Here is a 16,750-nt window from a genome sequence, read left to right as displayed (position 1 = left end):
CAAACAGCTCTGTCCCTGTTCCTTCCCTGTCCCGGGAGAGGGAAACCCTGGAACAGTGATAGGATAACCAGTATGGGGAAGAGGTTCCTCAGTGATTAATTGGTCTTTTTGTATTTTCCTTAATTTAGGGTGCATTTTGGTAATGTGTTTTTACAAAGAAATCCCCCTTTTCCTCTAGATTTCCAGTTTGTTACAGTAGGTTTCTCTTATTTGACTTTTAATCTTTCCTGTCTAATTTTCTACAGAATCATGACAAATAATGAACAAATATTGATACTTCATTATTAAGTGAAGTCCCTATTCATGTTCCCTTTGTTATACCTTTCCTTGTTCCAGGATCTCAAAGGGCGCATGGGGTCATCATGTCTGTTTAGTCTCTTCTGGGCTTTGACAGTTGCTCAGACTCTCCTTGTTTCCATGACCTTGACAGTGTGGAGGAGGACTGGTCAGGTATTTTGTAGACTGCCGGGCACTGGGATTTGCTTGGTGGTTTTGTCGTGGTTAGACTTGGCTTTGAAAAAGCAGACCACAGAGGCGAAGTGCTTCCTCTTCACTATATATCAAGAGGACAGGCTCTTAAGGAAACTTCTCACTTATATTCTTAACTTTGGTCACCTAGCTGAAGTAGTGTTTGTCAAGTTTTCCCACAGTGAGGTTAATTTTTTCCCCATGTCCATCCTGTGTGTTTTATTTAGGAGGAAGTCATAATGCAGAACCCACACTTGAGGAGAGAGGGGTTAGCTTCACATCCTTGATGGACAGCTGAGTGGCTGTATACATTGTTTAGAAGCTTTCTGCATAGGAGATTTCTATTTAACACCATTCATCAAAAACTATGTAATTTATTTTTACCAGTTTGGACACGTGAATAATTACTGTAAACTTTTGGTTATAATCCAGCACTACATTATTAGACTGCTTAGTTAATTCTTGCTTTGGCTGTTGAGAGCTTTTCCCATTTGCTCCTGTTCTCATTTTACATAATTTTTCTTTTGTGGGTTTTTAAAATTTTTGGTACTCCTTTACTTTCTGATATTTTAAGATTATCCTGCTTCATATATTTACTGTCTCAGTCCTAGCATCAGCCCTTTCTTCAAAGAGCCCTTGTTCCTTTTATTAGAGAATGGTATTAAAAACTTACACGTGGGAGCTAAATATGCTCAGCTGACAGTGCATGGAAATATATGCATGTATCCCAGCCTATGCGTATACACATAATTATAAAGATTTCCATGTGGAACTATGTGTAGGCTAAAGATAGTTTATACTGATATCTCCAACCGGATCTGTTATGACATGGATATTGTAACCTTCTCCCTTTGTTTGACTGTAACATCCCACTCCAGTGGTAAGAAACCTGGCTTCCACCATTTGTCATTTATTAAATTCAGTGCTTGTTCCATTCGCTTACTGATATAGTAGTTTCGGTACTGTTAGCTACTACCCCTCATGGAAAGAACATAGAGTCCACTGTGTATGTATGGCACATTTTGTCTTTGGCCTACAGATTCTGTACATTTCCAAAGTTAACTTAGGTCAGCCCATTTGTCCCACTACCAACAGTGAGTTTTTTCATACATTTCTGAATCAGTTAGATTCTTTGTTACATTCTGTATTCCAGTCTTTGACACTCCCATATCCTAAGTAGCTAAGTTTGAATAGATTGTAAATTACTTGTTGGGTTGTAAAAATTTGTGGGTGTAGACAAATGCATAGTGACAGGTATTCACCACTAAAGTATCATATGGACTATTTCAACCACATATTCCGTAAACTGTTTACCATTGTCAGTTTTGCCTTTTCTAGAATGTCATATAAATGAGGTCATACAGTGTGTAGCACTTCAGACTGGATTCTTTCACTTAGCAATGTAAGTGTTAGATGCATCTATTTTTTTTTTTTTTTTTGCACGGGTTGATGGTCCATTCGTTTATATCTCTGAATACTATTGCATTGCATGTATATGAGAGGAAAAATAGTTTTCCCTCTATACTTCTATGTTCTTTATTGAGATCTCCCTTGTAATGAAAAAGAGACGAACTGGAGAAAACAATCAGAAGTTTAATATATACCATGCGTACCTCCTGTATACTTGAAAGATACCCAGGAAAACTGAGTCACTCCCTGAAATGGCCCAAGCCATTACCTTAAATGCTATCTTCTGCTGAGAACAAAAGAAAGATGTTAGGGAATGGAGGAAGCCATTTAAGGGATGTTATTAGGCAAAGCCCAGTAAACAAGGGTATGGTTGTTACACAGATTTACATCCAGACCTATTTCATTGACAAGCTTTTTTTTTTTTAAACATTTATTTATTTGGCTGTGCCGGGTCTCAGTTGCGGCCTGTGGAATCTTTAGTTGCGGCATGCGGGCTCTTAATTGCAGCATGCGGGATCTAGTTCCCTGACCAGGGATGGAACCCTGGTCCCCTGCATTGGGAGCATGGAATCTTAACCACTGGACCAGCAGGGAAGTCCCAACAAGCTTTTCTTGATATTTAGTCATCATTCAATTCCTGGTCCAGAGAGGGACATACCCTTACAAATGGAGATATCCTTAATAAATGTAAATTTACCTCCTAAAAGGGCATTTTCTACTTGGTTTTGAAAGATTCTCCTGGGTCTGCTGTTTCTTAAATTAATTAGTCCAAAATAATCCTTTTATCAAATGGGCATATCTTGGGGTGGTGTATTCTTCTCCCCTTGACATGTATGTGCCCTAATTTGCTTATGAATTCATCTACAGAAGGACATCCTGATATCTTTAAGTTTTTAGCCATTATGAATAGAGCTGCTGTGCATTACTTGATGCTAGTTTTGGTTTGAACACAGTTTTTCAAAGCAGTTGTCTAAATACAAGAGGTACACTTCTTGGATCCTAAGATGAGACTTTTTAGATTTGGAAAAAACTGCCAAACTGTCTTCCAAAGTTGGTTGTACGTGCATTCCACCAGCATCTTGAGTATATTCTTGTATGCTTATTTACTGCCTGTTTATCTTCTTGGGCCAGGTGTGTGTTTCAATCTTTATCAAATTTTAATGGCGTTGTTGGCATAATTTGAGTACAAATCCTTTATCAGATATGTGTTTTGGAAATAGTTCCTTGCAGTTTGTGGTTTGTCTTCCGGTTTTCTGAATAAGGTCAGCAGACCCAAAGCCATGTAGATTATCTTTTTTTTTTCTAGGACTTTTATAGTTTGGTAATTTAAATTTGTCTATGGGCAATTTTGAGTGAATTTTGGTTTAAGTTGTAAAGTTTGTGTCTACATTCATTTCATTACATATGGTTTGTAATTAATTGCTCCTTAACCATCTTTTGAGAAGATACAGTGAGATACTTGGCTCCATTTCAGTTTGGATTTCCAAACTTAGTATATACAGCAGAACTGCCTTCCGGATGAGGCCTCTGGGTTTGTGAGTGCGGCGCTCCCGGCACTTCTCTGACGTCCCACAGGGGGCGCCGAACCCACCTGTCTGACCCTGGGGGCACAGGTGCACCCTGCCCACAGACTTTGCTCTGTGACAAGCAGACAGGAGCTTTGTCTCCTGTCAGGGCTTAGGTTTCTGGACCATGAGGCATTGTCCACACTGACAGCAGCTGGGTTTTCTCAGGAACCACTGGTGAGGAGACTCCACAAGAGGAAAAAATGAGCAAGTGTGGAGAATCTTACTGTGCAGCTGACTGCTGGGTGGGTGGGGTGCCTCTTCAGGGGACTCAGGAGAGAAAGGGTTTAATGTGGAATACTGTGCGCTTTTAGTTAGTTTTATGTGCAGTGTAGATGGTGACCAGTGTCGTTCTTTGGAGTCTGGTGTCTAGTTTTCCTGGCACTGTTTGTTGATGGCTTTGGGTAGAATAAACATTTTAATAATAGTAATTTTTCTGATGCATGAGCATGGAATATTGTTTTCTATTGTGTGTTCAGTTTCTTTATCAATGCTTTACAGTTTTCTGAGTATAGGTCTTTCAGGTCCTTGGTTAAATTTATTGCTAAATAGTTTGTTCTTTTTGATGGAATTGTAAATGGGATTGTTTTCTTAATTTTTCTTGCTGGTGGTTCATTATTAGTGTATAGAAACAAAACTGATTTGTGTATACTGATTCCATATTTTGCAACTTTACTGAATTTATTTTTTAACATATTTTTTGAAGTAATGTGAAAAATTGCAATACTAAAATCTCACTGTTTCTACTGCACCCCAGGTAATCCACAGGACCCAAGACATGGTAGCTACTAATATACTGTTCCCACGGTGCCTCTTAATACCATGCGGACTCCTACAAGGGAAATAAGTATCACAACTTTGGTTGAACTTGGTCTGGGTGAGTCTTGGCCTCTATAACAAAATTTGATGTCTGTCTTATCTGATTTTCTGGCATGATACTGACATGGTTGTCTAGAAAAGTAATTTACTTTCCAGTAATTTAAAATGTACAGAAAAGTTGCAATAATGGCAAAAAGTACTCACATTTGCCACTTCACACAAGATGCTCAGTGTGTTTTGCCCAAGGAACCAGCACATAACCCCTAAATGAGGAAATCCTGATGTCCACATTATAATTTAATACTCAGCCCTACTTCAACTTTCACCTGCTGTCCCAACTGTATGAAAGTGTCTTTTTCCATCCTGATCCAGTTTTCTTTTTCTGGAACCATTACTGAGTTTCCCCCTCATTTGGACAACCTTGATGGATTTGAAGCAGACAAGATGAGTATGGGATCTAGGTGGCCTTTTCTGTATGGCTTTTTTCACTAAGAATGTTTTTAATGTTCATTTTTGTAACAAATATCAGCGCTACACTTTTTTTTTCTTTGTCATTAAAAATACAAAACATGACTTTAGCATTTAATTCACTTTACGTATACAGTTTTGTGGTATTAACTACCTTCATATAGTTGCACAAACAAGTTAACTAACATGTGTACCTCCTGTGTGCATGGCAGACCCAGGAAATTGAGTAACACCCTGAAACGGCCCAAGACATCACCTTAAATACCGTCTTTATCTAAAAGGAAAAAAAAGCAAGGCTATAGTTGTTCCTGTCTGCATTCATTTGATTGTATATGGTTTCCAATTGATGTTGTATAACTAGTTGTGGAGAAGTCATGGGATAGGTGGCTTCATTTCAGTTTGAATTTCCAAATTTAGTGGATTCTGCAGGCTTGATACAAGGTATACAAACTTCATATTGGATCAGGACATCCCATGGTGTAACTGATATTCATGGTTTGTTCAACAATTAAAGTTCTGTGTGATATGAGTTCATCCCGGAGTAAGCCAGGTTAGTTTCTGTTATACATTTGTCCCAGGGTGAAAGGACAAGAGAAATAAGGCCTAATTTATAAAAGTGCCTTCAAACTAATTGATACTGAAGTATAGTTGACCTACAATGTTGTGTTAATTTCTACTGTACAGCAAAGTGATTCATATATACATACATACATATATACATATTTTTCATATTCTTTTCCCTTATGGTTTATTACAGGGTATTGAGTACAGTTCCCTGTGCTGTACAGTAAGACCTTGTTTATCCATCCTGTATATAATAATTTGCATCTACTAATCCCAAACTCCCAATCCATCCCTCTCCCCTGTCTTCCCCTTGACAACCACAAGTCTGTTTTCTATATTTGAGAGTCTGTTTTTGTTCTGTAGATAGGTTCATTTGGGTCTCATTTTATAATCCACATATAAGTGATATCATATGGTATTTGTCGTTCTCTGTCTGACTTACTTCACTTTGTATGATAATCTCTAGGTCCATCCATGTAGCTGCAGATGGCATTATTTCATTCTGTTTTATGGCTGAGTAATATTCCATTGTATATATGTACCACATCTTCTATATCCATTCATCTGTTGAGAGACATTCAGGTTGCTTCCATGTCTTGGCTATTGTGAATAGTGCTGCTGTGAATGCTGGGGTGCATGTATGTTTTCGAATTATAGTTTTGTCTGGATATGTGCCCAGGAGTGGGATTGCTGGTTCATATGGTAATTCTATTTTTAGTTTTTGAGGAACCTCCATACTGTTTTCCATAGTGGCTGCATCAATTTACATTCCCACCAGTAGTGTAGGAGGGTTCCCTTTTCTCCACACCCCCTCGAGCATTTATTTCTAGACATTTTAATGATGGCCATTCTGACCACTATGAGGTGATAACTCACTGTAGTTTTGATTTGCATTCTCTAATAATTAGCGACGTGGAGCATCTTTTCATGTGCCTATTGGCCATCTGTATGTCTTTGCAGAAATGTCTATTTAGACCTTCTGCCTATTTTTTGATTTTTTTTCTTACTTGAGTTGTATGAGCTGTTTGTATATTTTAGAATTAGGCCCTTGTTGGTCGCATCATTTGCGCGTATTTTCTCCCAAACAGTTAGCACAGGTTCTGGAACGACTGGGTACCCACATGCAGAAGAATAAACTTGGACCCTTACCTCCCCTCACCCCATATACAAAAATCAACGCAAAATGGACCAAAGGCCTAGATGCAAGAACCAAAATTATAAAACTCGTAGAAGAAAACATGAGAGTAAATCTTCATGACCTTGGATTTAGTCATGATTTCTTAGATCTGCTACCAAAAGCACAAGCAACAAAAGACAAAATAGATGAATTGGACTTCCTCAAAAAGAAAAACAGTTGTGTATAAAAGGAGCAAGGAATAAGATAATCCACCATCCAAAATGGCACAAGATGTTTGCAAACCATGTATCTGATAAAGGACTGTAGCCCACCAGCCAAGCCCCCGGTGGTCCAGTGGAGTGTCTGTGCGGCCCCTCCCGTCCTCGGTGATCAGGGGATCTCAGGCCCCACAGCACCCGAGGGGTGGACACTGGTCATCCTCAGCACCCTCAAGGAGTGAGCGCTGGAGGGTCTTGAGCCCAGATGCACTCCCATTGCTGCCCTCAAAGGCTGACGGCTTCAGCATGCCTCCAGAAGGACACAGAGTATTTGCAAGTCTTTGAGAACCAAGAGAACCGTCTTCACTTTTCTGAAAAGGGCATCTTATTATTTCACAGCATGACCATTTTCAACCTGGCTCTCAGGGGTGCCCTCCGACCTTCTTTATTTCTCTGAGAGTGGCCATGGTGGTTTGGCTGTCCCCAATCCCCACACCAGGTGACAAGGCCGGTGGGGCCAGATCCTGGTGGTCCTTAGCTTCATTGGAGACTAACCCAGACTCTCAGCCTGAGATTGAACGTGGATGCCCCTGCTTCTCCCCATCACCAACCCTCATCTCCTCCCCTCTCTCTTTTCCTCTTGCTTTTCAGTCTCAGATTTACCTGATGGTCACCACTCACAGTTCCCGCAGAGCCCAGAGATTTCTCCTTGAAGGAAAGGTTCTGGAAAATCAGAGGGATAAATAAAGAATGCAGCTGATTCCTGCCTTGTGCTGACGCCCAAGAGGGTGAGGAGAGTGAGTGTTTTCTCATTAGAATTTTAAATCCTCCAAGTAATAGATCATTTGTGGGGGGGGGGGATCTGATATCTTCCTGCTCATTCTAATAATGTCATTCCTGTATTTTAATGTGGTAAATAATTTAAATCATAAATATGCTGAGGGGGAGATCCATTTAAAAAATGTTAGAGGTAACTCCAAGGGATTTACAACAAACAAGGACACAGAACCCTGTGTCCAGACACTGGCTGAGAGATTCCTACCCTGCGCCGCAGTCCCCTGGAGGGCGGAGTGGCCATGACTCTCCTCCCGCAGGTGAGCCTACACAGGCACATCCCACGTGGGACCACTGCATCACAGAACCTTAGAGTGGCCAATGGCAGGCAGCTGGCTAGAGATGCAGACAAGAGAAAACTGCCCAGCAGCCTGGGAAAACCCCGGGGTGAGGCCTTAGGAAGGGCCAGTGTCAGAGCCTCAGAGATAACTTGAAGAGAGTTCAGGCTGTTAGGGACATCGTCAGAGATGTACTTAGGGACATATTCAGGGCCTTAGTTATGGACAGGATCAGGGCATTATTTAGTGACAGCTTAGACTATAAGGGACAGCGTCAGGGCCTAAGTTAGGGACAGTGTCAGTGCTTCAGTTAGAGAGAACGTGAGAGCCTTAGTTAGACACAGTTCAGGCTGTTACTTAGGGATATCTTCAGGACCTTAGAGCCAGCATCATGGCCATAATTAGAACCAGTGTCAGGGCATTAGTCAGGGCCAAAACTAGGGTGTTAGGGAAAGAGTCAGGTCATTAGTTACAGACAGTGTCAGGGTTTTAGGTAGGGACAGCGGCAAGTCCTTAGTTAAGAAGAGTGTCGGGGCTTCACTTAGGGGCAACGTCAAGATGTTAGTTAGGGAGAGTCAGGACATTAGAATGTCAGATTCTGAGGTAGAGACAGCATCAGGGCCTTAGTTAGGGACAGCGTCAGAGACTTACCTAGGGACATATTCAGGGCCTTAGTTATGGACAGGATCAGGGTGATACAGAGGAATACCTAAGGGTATTAGGGACATCTTCAGGGCCTCAATTAGGGATAGCATCAGGGTGTTAGTTAGGGAAAGAGTCAGGCCATTATGATAGATAGTGTCAGTGCCTTAGGTAGAGAGAGCATCAGGGCCTTAGTTAAGGACAGTGTCAGAGACATACTTAGGGACATATTCAGGGCCTTAGTTATGGACAGGATCAGGGCATTATTGAGAGATACATGAGGCTATTAGGGACAGCATCAGGGTGTTAGGGAAAGAGTCGGCCGTTATTATAGACAGTGTCAGTGCCTCAGGTAGAGACATCATCACAGCCTTAGTTAGGAAGAGGTCAGGGTCTTGGTGAGGGACAGGGTCAGGCCAACAGTGAGGGAAATCTAAGGCTATTAGGGACATCGTCAAGGCCTTAGATTGGGTCAGCATCAGGGCTGTAGTGTCGACCAGTGTCAGGGCATTAATGAGGGACAAAATTAGGGTGTTAGTTAGGGAAAGAGTCAGGTCATTAGTTACAGACAGTTTTAGGGCCTCAGGTAGAATCGGCATCAAGGCCTTAGTTAGGAAGAGCATCAGGGCCTCAGGTTCAGCATCAGGACATTAGTTAGGGCCAGCAACAGGGCCTTACGGACAGTGTTGTCAGGCCCTTAGTAAGAGACAGTTTAGGCCTTTAGTTAGGGACACTTCAGAGACTTTCTTAGGGATATATTCAGGGCCTTAGTAATAGAATCAGGGTGTTATTTTGTCACCGCTTAGGCACTAAGGGGCAGCATCAAAGCCTAAGTTAGGGAGGGTGTCAGCGTCTTGGGGATAGTGTTAGGGACTTTGTAAGTTATAGCTTAGGCCATTAGCTAGGGACAATGTCAGGGGCTTATTAAGGGCAGTGTCAGAGACTTAATGAGGGACATCTTCAGGGGCTTAGTTATGGACAGGATCAGGTCCATACTTGGGACCAGTGTCAGGCCGTTATTTAGGGGCAGTGTCAGGGCCTTCTGTAGAGACAGCGTCAAGGCCCTTAGTTAGGAAGAGGGTCAGGGCCTTAGGACAGGGTCAGAGACGTACCTAGGCACATCTTCAGGACCTTAGTAATGGACAGGATCAGGACCACGGTGAGGGACATCTAAGTCTATTAGGGACATCGTCAGGGCCTTAGATAGGTTCAGCATCAGGGCCGTAGTTAGGACCAGTGTCAGGGTGTTATTTAGGGGCAAAATTAGGATGTTAGTTAAGGAAAAAGTCAGGAAATCAGTTACAGACAGTGTCAGCTTCTCAGGTAGAGACTTCAGGGTCTTAGTGAGAGCATCAGCATCTCAGGTAGGAACTGCACCAGGACATTACTTAAAGACAGTGTCAAGGCCTTAATTAGGGAGAGTGTCAGGGCCTCAGAGAAAACTTGAGGACCTTAGTAAGAGACACTTCAGGCTGTTCATTAGGGACATCATCAGGGCGTTAGTTATGGACAGGGTCAGGGTATTAGTGAAAGACAGCTCAGGCAATTAGGCACACCGTCAGGGCCTTGGTTAGGGGCAGCGTCAGGGAGTAGTTGGGGAAAGAGTGAGGCCGTTAGGTAAAGACAGACTCAGGGCCTTAGTTAGAGACAGTGTCAAGTTCTTTGTTAGGGACACGGTCATGGCCTCAGTTAAAGATAACTTGAGGGTCTTAGTTAGAGATAGTGTCAGGGAGTTAGTTATGGACATCTTTAGGGCCTCAGAGGTAATTTGAGGGCCTTAGTAAGAGACATTTTGGGTCATTAGTGACATCGTCTGGACCTTAGTGCCATCTTCAGTACATCATTTATGGGCCGCATCAGGGCATTAATGAGGGACAGCTCATGTTATTAGGGACCGTGTCAGGGCCTTAGTTAGGGACTGTGTCAGGGCCTTTGTTAGGGAAAGAATGAGGCCATTAGTTAAAGACAGACTCAGGGCCTTATATAGAGGCAGCCTCAATCCTTAGTGAGGGAGAGTGTCAGGGCCTCAGTTAAAGATAAGTTGAGGGCCTTTGTTAAGGACAGCCTCCAGGCCTCAGTTAGGGAAAGGGTCATGGCCTCGGGACTAATTTCAGGGCCTTAGTTAGGGACAGCATCATGGATTTAGTTAGCATAAGAGGCAAGACATTAGCTAGGGACAGGGTTAGGTTAAGGTCTAGGGATAGTGTCAGGAAATGACCTAAGGATAGTGTCAAGACCTTAGTTACTGAGAGTATCAGGGCCTTATTTAGAACCAGTGCCAGGGCTTCAGGTAGGGCCAGCATCAGAGGCTGACTTAGGGAGAGCGACAGGGCCTGAGTGAGGCCTAGCGTCAGGGCCTTAGCTGGGGACCCTGTCAGGTCATGACTTAGTAGCAGCATCAGGGCCTTGGCTGGATAAGCATTAGGGTATTAAAGACATGATCAGGGCCTGAGTTAGTCACAGTGTCAAGGCCTCAGTTAGGGATAGTTTGAGGGCCTGAGTTAGGGACAGCGACAGGGCTTTCTTAGGGACAGTGTCAGGACCTTGGTTAGAAATGGGTCAGGACATTAGCTCAGGATAGTGTCCGGATTTTAGTGTTTGCCGGCAGCAGGGCCTATATTAGGGACAGATTCCGGGCCTTAGTTAGAGACAGTGTCAGGGCCTTAGTTAGGACTAGTCAGGGCCTTAGTTATCGAGAGCATTAGGGTTTCAGTTAGGATAAGAAGCAGGACATTAGCTCCAGACACAGTCAGGTTCACGGCCAGGGAAAGTGTCAGGAAATGACCTAGGGATAGCGTGAAGGCCTTAGTTATTGAGAGCATCAGGGCCTTAGTTAGGACCAGCGTCAGGGCCTTCATCAGGACCAGTGTCAGGGCTTCACGTACGGACAGCGTCAGAGCCTAACTAAGGTACGGCAAAAGGGCCTAAGTGAGGTCTATCTTTAGGGCCTGAGTTAGGGACAGTGTCAGGGCATGACTTAGGAGCAGTATAAGGGCCTCTGTAGGATCAGCGTTAGGGTATTCGTTAAAGACATCAGGGCCTCTGTTAGGGACAGCCTCAGGGCCTCACTTAGGGACAGCATCAGGGCTTACTTTGGGACAGTTTCAGGACCTTCGTAAGATATGGGTCAGGATATTAGCTCAGGATAATGTCAGGACTTTAGATATTGACGGCAGCAGGGCCTTAGTTAGAGACAGTGCCAGGGCCTGAGTTAGGACTAACATCAGAACCTTTGTTAGGTACAGTGTCAGGGACTGAGATAGGAGTAGTGTCAGGGCCTTAGGGACAGTGTCAGGGTCTGAGTTAGGTGTAGTGTCAGGGCCTTAGTTAGGGACAGTGTCAGGGATTTAGTTAGCATAGGAGGCTCGACATTACCTAAAGACAAGGTTAGGTTAAGGTCTAGGGATAGTGTCAGGAAATGACCTAGGGATAGTGTCAAGACCTTAGTTACTTAGAGCATCAGGGCCTAATTTAGGACCAGTGTTAGGGCTTCAGGTAGGGATAGCGTCAGAGCCTGACGTAGGGAGAGCAACAGGGCCTGAGTGAGGACCTAGCGTCAGGACCTTACCTAGGGACAGTGTCAGGGCATGACTTAGGAGCAGCATAAGGGCCTCTGTAGGATCAGCATTCGGGTCTTCGTTAAAGACATTCTCAGGGCCTCTTTTAGGGACAGCCTCAGGGCCTCACTTAGGGACAGCGTCAGGGCTTACTTTGGGACAGTTTTAGGAGCTTAGTAAGACATGGGTGAGGATATTAGCTCAGGATAATGTCAGGACTTTAGATATTGATGGCAGCAGGGCCTTAGTTAGACACAGTGTCAGGGCCTGAGTTAGGACTAGCATCAGAGCCTCTGTTAGGTACCGTGTCAGGGCCTGAGTTAGGAATAGTGTTAGGGCATTAGTTAGGGACAGTTCTGGGCCGGATTTAGGACGAGCATCTAGGCCTTAGTTAGGGACAGTGTCACGGCCTTGGGACTAAATTCAGGGCCTGAGTTAGGCACAGCATAAGGGCTTCAGTTAGCATAAGAGGCAGGACATTTGCTAGGGACAGGGTTAGGGTAAAGTCTAGGGATTGTGTTAGGAAATGACCTAGGGATAGTGTCAAGACCTTAGTCACTGAGAGTATCAGGGCCTTATTTAGAACCAGTATCATGGCTTCAGGTAGGGACAGCGTCAGTGCCTGACTCTGGGAGAGCGACAGGGCCTGAGTGAGGCCTAGCGTCAGGCCCTTAGCTGGGGACACTGTCAGGGCATGATGTAGGAGCAGCATCACGGCCTTTGTTGCATCAGCATTAGGGTCTTAGTTAAAGACATGATCAGGGCCTGAGTTAGTCACAGCGTCAAGGCCTCAGTTAGGCATAGCTTCAGGGACTGAGTTACGGACAGCCTCAGGTCTTCACTTAGGGACAGCCACAGGGCTTTCTTAGGGACGGTGTCAGGACCTTGGTTAGAAATGGGTCAGGATATTAGCTCAGAATAGTGTCCGGATTTCAGTCATTGCCGGCAGCAGGGCCTATGTTAGGAACAGATTCCAGGCCTTAGTTAGAGACAGTGTCAGGGCCTTAGTTAGGACTAGTCTGGGCCTTAGTTAGGGAGAGCATTAGGGCTTCAGTGAGGATGAGAGGCAGGACATTAGCTCGGGACAGAGTCAGCTTCCAGGCCAGGGGTAGTGTCAGGAAATGAGCTAGGGATAGCGTGAAGACCTTAGTTATTGAGAGCATCAGGGCCTTAGTTAGGACCAGCATCAGGGCCTTAATCAGGACCAGTGTCAGGGCTTCACGTACGGACAGCGTCAGAGCATAACTAAGGTATGGAACAGGGCCTGAGTGAGGCCTATTGTTAGGGCCTGAGTGAGTGACAGTGTCAGGGCATGACCTAGGAGCAGCATAAAGGCCTCTGTAGGATCAGCCTTAGGGTCTTCGTTAAAGACATTATCAGGGCCTCTGTTAGGGACAGCCTCAGGGTCTCACTTAGGGACAGCGTCAGGGGCTTAGTTTGGGACAGTTTCAGGACCTAGGTAAGATCAGGGTCAGGGTATTAGCTCAGGATAATGTCAGGACTTAAATATTGACGGCAGCAGGGCCTTAGTTAGAGACAGTGTCAGGGCCTGAGTTAGGATTTGCATCAGAGCCTTTGTTAGGTACAGTGTCAGAGACTGAGTTAGGAGTAGTGTCAGGGCCTTAGTTAGGCTTGAGACTCCAGGACCTTTCCTGAGTTGCAAACGGCAGATTCGAATAGTTGCTAATCAGGGAAGGGAGGGGATGCAGAGACAAGGGAGGAAGAGTCAAGAAACAATAGTGCAGCCTTGGGGCAGGATCCTGGTTTTGCCTCAAGGGATACATGTAAGAGTATCTTTGGGCTCTTTACCAACGTAAAACCCCCACAAAATAGAAGATTTTCGTGTTCTTCATTCCAGAGAAGCTCACCAAGAGACCATCTGAGGCCAGATTAAAGTGAGTTAAGGCCCTGTGCACACACTAATCCTTAGGATCAACTGTGTCCTTAAACCATTTCTGTAAAACTCCTCACCAGATCCTCCTGCATTGGGACGCACGGTTTTGAGGGCACGAGTTTTCTGTGTCCCCCTTTGGCTGCCAAAGCAGTAAAGCTATTCTTTTCTACTTCCTCCAAACCTCTCTCTCTGAGATTCGATTTGGCACTGGTGCACAGAGGTCGAGTTTTCGACATCAAATTTAGTACCCAGTGTGGGGCTGACTTGGGGATGGCCCCTGTGGGTCTCCTGACTTGATTGGACAGTGAGATTTTCTCCACGCCAGCCTCTTTCGAGAGAGTGTAGGGTTGGAGAATTCCTTTAGAGGCCAGACCACGTGGGACCCTTGCCTGGAAAGGCCGAGCCCCAGTCATCCCAGCAGTTAGAACTCTGGGGCAGGAGTAGATGGTGGAAGAGGGAGCACCCTAGCAGCTGCCGAGGCCGTCTTTGCCTTGAGGACACTCCTCTCTTCCTCCTGCCTGGACTGCCCCGAATGTCCTACTCCAAGGGATTATTTTGGGGAACCAGAAAAAGAGCATTTGGGATGTTGCAGCACCTCAGCCAGCATGTGGTAACTCCCCTGGCATGCAGTCTGGGGTCCTTTTAGCCCTGTACATTTGGGGGAACCTTGGTTCCCATTTGGGTGACTTTTCATTACAGGAAATCTCATTTGGAAGGTGCACCACTTGGACAGAGGTCACAGGCTAAGTTGAGACTTGGAAGCTGATTTGAGTCTTGTGCTGTTTGGTTTTTGGTTTCTGTTTGGTTTCTGGTTCCTTTGGTTTGAGGCTTCCGTTGGTGGTTAGGATTTTGTTTTGTTCTTAGTCCGCATTTGAGTGTTCTGTGGTTCAAACATAAGAAGTGCTTCTTCTTCAGTTCCATCTGATAGCCAATGGGCAAAATCCTGGCAGACTGGTCAACCTATAGTTGTAAACCTAAGACTAAGAAAAGAATGAAATTCTATTGTAATTTTGTCTGGCCAGTGTATGGATACATTCTTGAAAAATGCGGAAAGGTGGTGTTTGAATGGTAGCCTAAATGACTATACTATCCTTCAGCTAGTTATTTTGCCACAGGAAGAGAAAGACAAAATAAGTTCTATATGTTCAAGCATTTATGAATCTACGTAATAAAGGAAGTGAGCAGCTAGGTAACAGGCTGATGGTACAAAGAGAAAAGAAAGTCACTTTGTACTAGAGCTGGTTGTGTCTGAATGCGGAAAAAACTAAGGGGCAACATAAGAAGGATACAGAAGGTGATGAACATGTGTGAAAAGGGAACACTGAGGAAAGAGCTGTGCATGACCGGGATTTTCTAAGACGGATTTTGTTGGAAGTGGGTTAGGGCAAGCCTGGATTTGGTTTCTCCCTCCAGAGTTTTCTTGGAATGCTGCTTTTGATTGTGGACAGCTTGTGAGTTTCTTTGCCTGTGTCTGTGATCTGTATTTTTGTTTGAAATCTCTTTACTTTGGTTCAGTGAATAAGTGTTGTTTGGCCAATTCTAACAGTTCTTTTGATCTCCAGCTAACTTTGAGATGCTTTAGAAGGCCCTTGAGCCATCTCAGAGAGAAATGTTTGATTAGTATGTTAAATTACATGGAATTCCTACAAATCTAGTATGTCCTGGCAAAATTTTATCAGTCATAATTCTAGTTATTTTTAAATGTTGTATGTAACAGCAATAATGGTTTCTTTTGTCATTTACATTGTGATCAAATGTTTAACCATGACCTTTTAAGTCTTTATGTGATTTATAGATAGTTACTGTTGTGCTCTAACACTTTGCAAAACTGCTCCATCTTCAAGAAGATCTATGTGAAGGACCTTTTGGCAAGCACAGGTCTCTGATAAATTTCATATCATAATGCCAAACTGGGTAAGAAATGAAAAATCTTAATGGAGAATCGGATGGCTTCATAAAAAGTTAACAAAAGGATTGGTTACTGAGTGAACTGGTGAATATGGTTATAATGTTTTTGTTTTTTTGTTACTGGCTTTGATCTGTGTTTCCCAGACACAGGGAAGTCCTTCACCTGAAGCTACTTAGGACTTGGAGCAATTGGGTAAATGACACCTCTGTACTGAAGTGTGTATTTATGAAAGTTACTGTGTTGGCTTCATTTTGCCCTGATGTTTAAGAGGAAAGGAAAATTACCTAGTGAAGTTATCAGAATGTAATTACTCATGATGTATCACTGTTTGCTGTAGGTCTACTGCTAAAAGCACATGTACAATGCTTGTGTGACAATTGGGTATGAATAATAAAATGTATGGCCTATATAAAGCGTTTTCTCATTAACATACCTCTGAGCATGTTCACGATACCTGGTCAGTATTCCCCCAATGTGGATTAACTAGGCAAATATAAAGGAGGCCTAGTGCTGAGGGACATGATCTACACCTGGGCCAAACAGCTGAATCATTCTGGCACTGACGGATTGACATTTTGATCATCAATGCTTTCTATTGAAAGACGTGTAATCAAAAGGGAAGCACATGAAAGAATGCCCAACATCATTAATCATTAGAGAAATGCAAATCAAAACTACAATGAGGTATCATCTCACACCGGTCAGAATGGCCATCATCAAAAAATCTAGAAACAATAAATGCTGGAGAGGGTGTGGAGAAAAGGGAACACTCTTGCACTGTTGGTGGGAATGTAAATTGATACAGCCACTATGGAGAACAGTATGGAGGTTCCTTAAAAAACTAAATATAGAACTACCATACGACCCAGCAATCCCACTACTGGGCATATACCCTGAGAAAACCATAACTCAGAAAGAGCCATGTACCAAAATATTCATTGCAGCTCTGTTTACAGTAGCCAGGACATGGAAGCAACCTAGGTGTCCATCATCGGATGAATGGATAA

At 43.7% G+C, this 16,750-nt stretch overlaps 1 long non-coding RNA gene across 1 annotated transcript in view; it reads left to right on the top strand.

Annotated features, from left to right (window-relative positions):
• LOC133100921 (uncharacterized) overlaps nt 1–16,750 on the top strand; it is a 50,473-nt gene that overhangs the window by 18,362 nt on the left and 15,361 nt on the right. Inside the window, exons 3-4 of the long non-coding RNA XR_009702559.1 lie at nt 4,201–4,320; nt 7,281–7,426. This is a non-coding gene — a long non-coding RNA (uncharacterized LOC133100921). The remainder of the gene's footprint in view (nt 1–4,200; nt 4,321–7,280; nt 7,427–16,750) is intronic.

This window comes from Eubalaena glacialis, chromosome 11 (assembly GCF_028564815.1).
Source record: "Eubalaena glacialis isolate mEubGla1 chromosome 11, mEubGla1.1.hap2.+ XY, whole genome shotgun sequence".
In the NCBI taxonomy this organism is placed as follows: domain Eukaryota; kingdom Metazoa; phylum Chordata; class Mammalia; order Artiodactyla; family Balaenidae; genus Eubalaena; species Eubalaena glacialis.
Note: the sequence above shows the minus strand (reverse complement) of the source record. Positions and strands in the feature narration are given on the sequence as shown.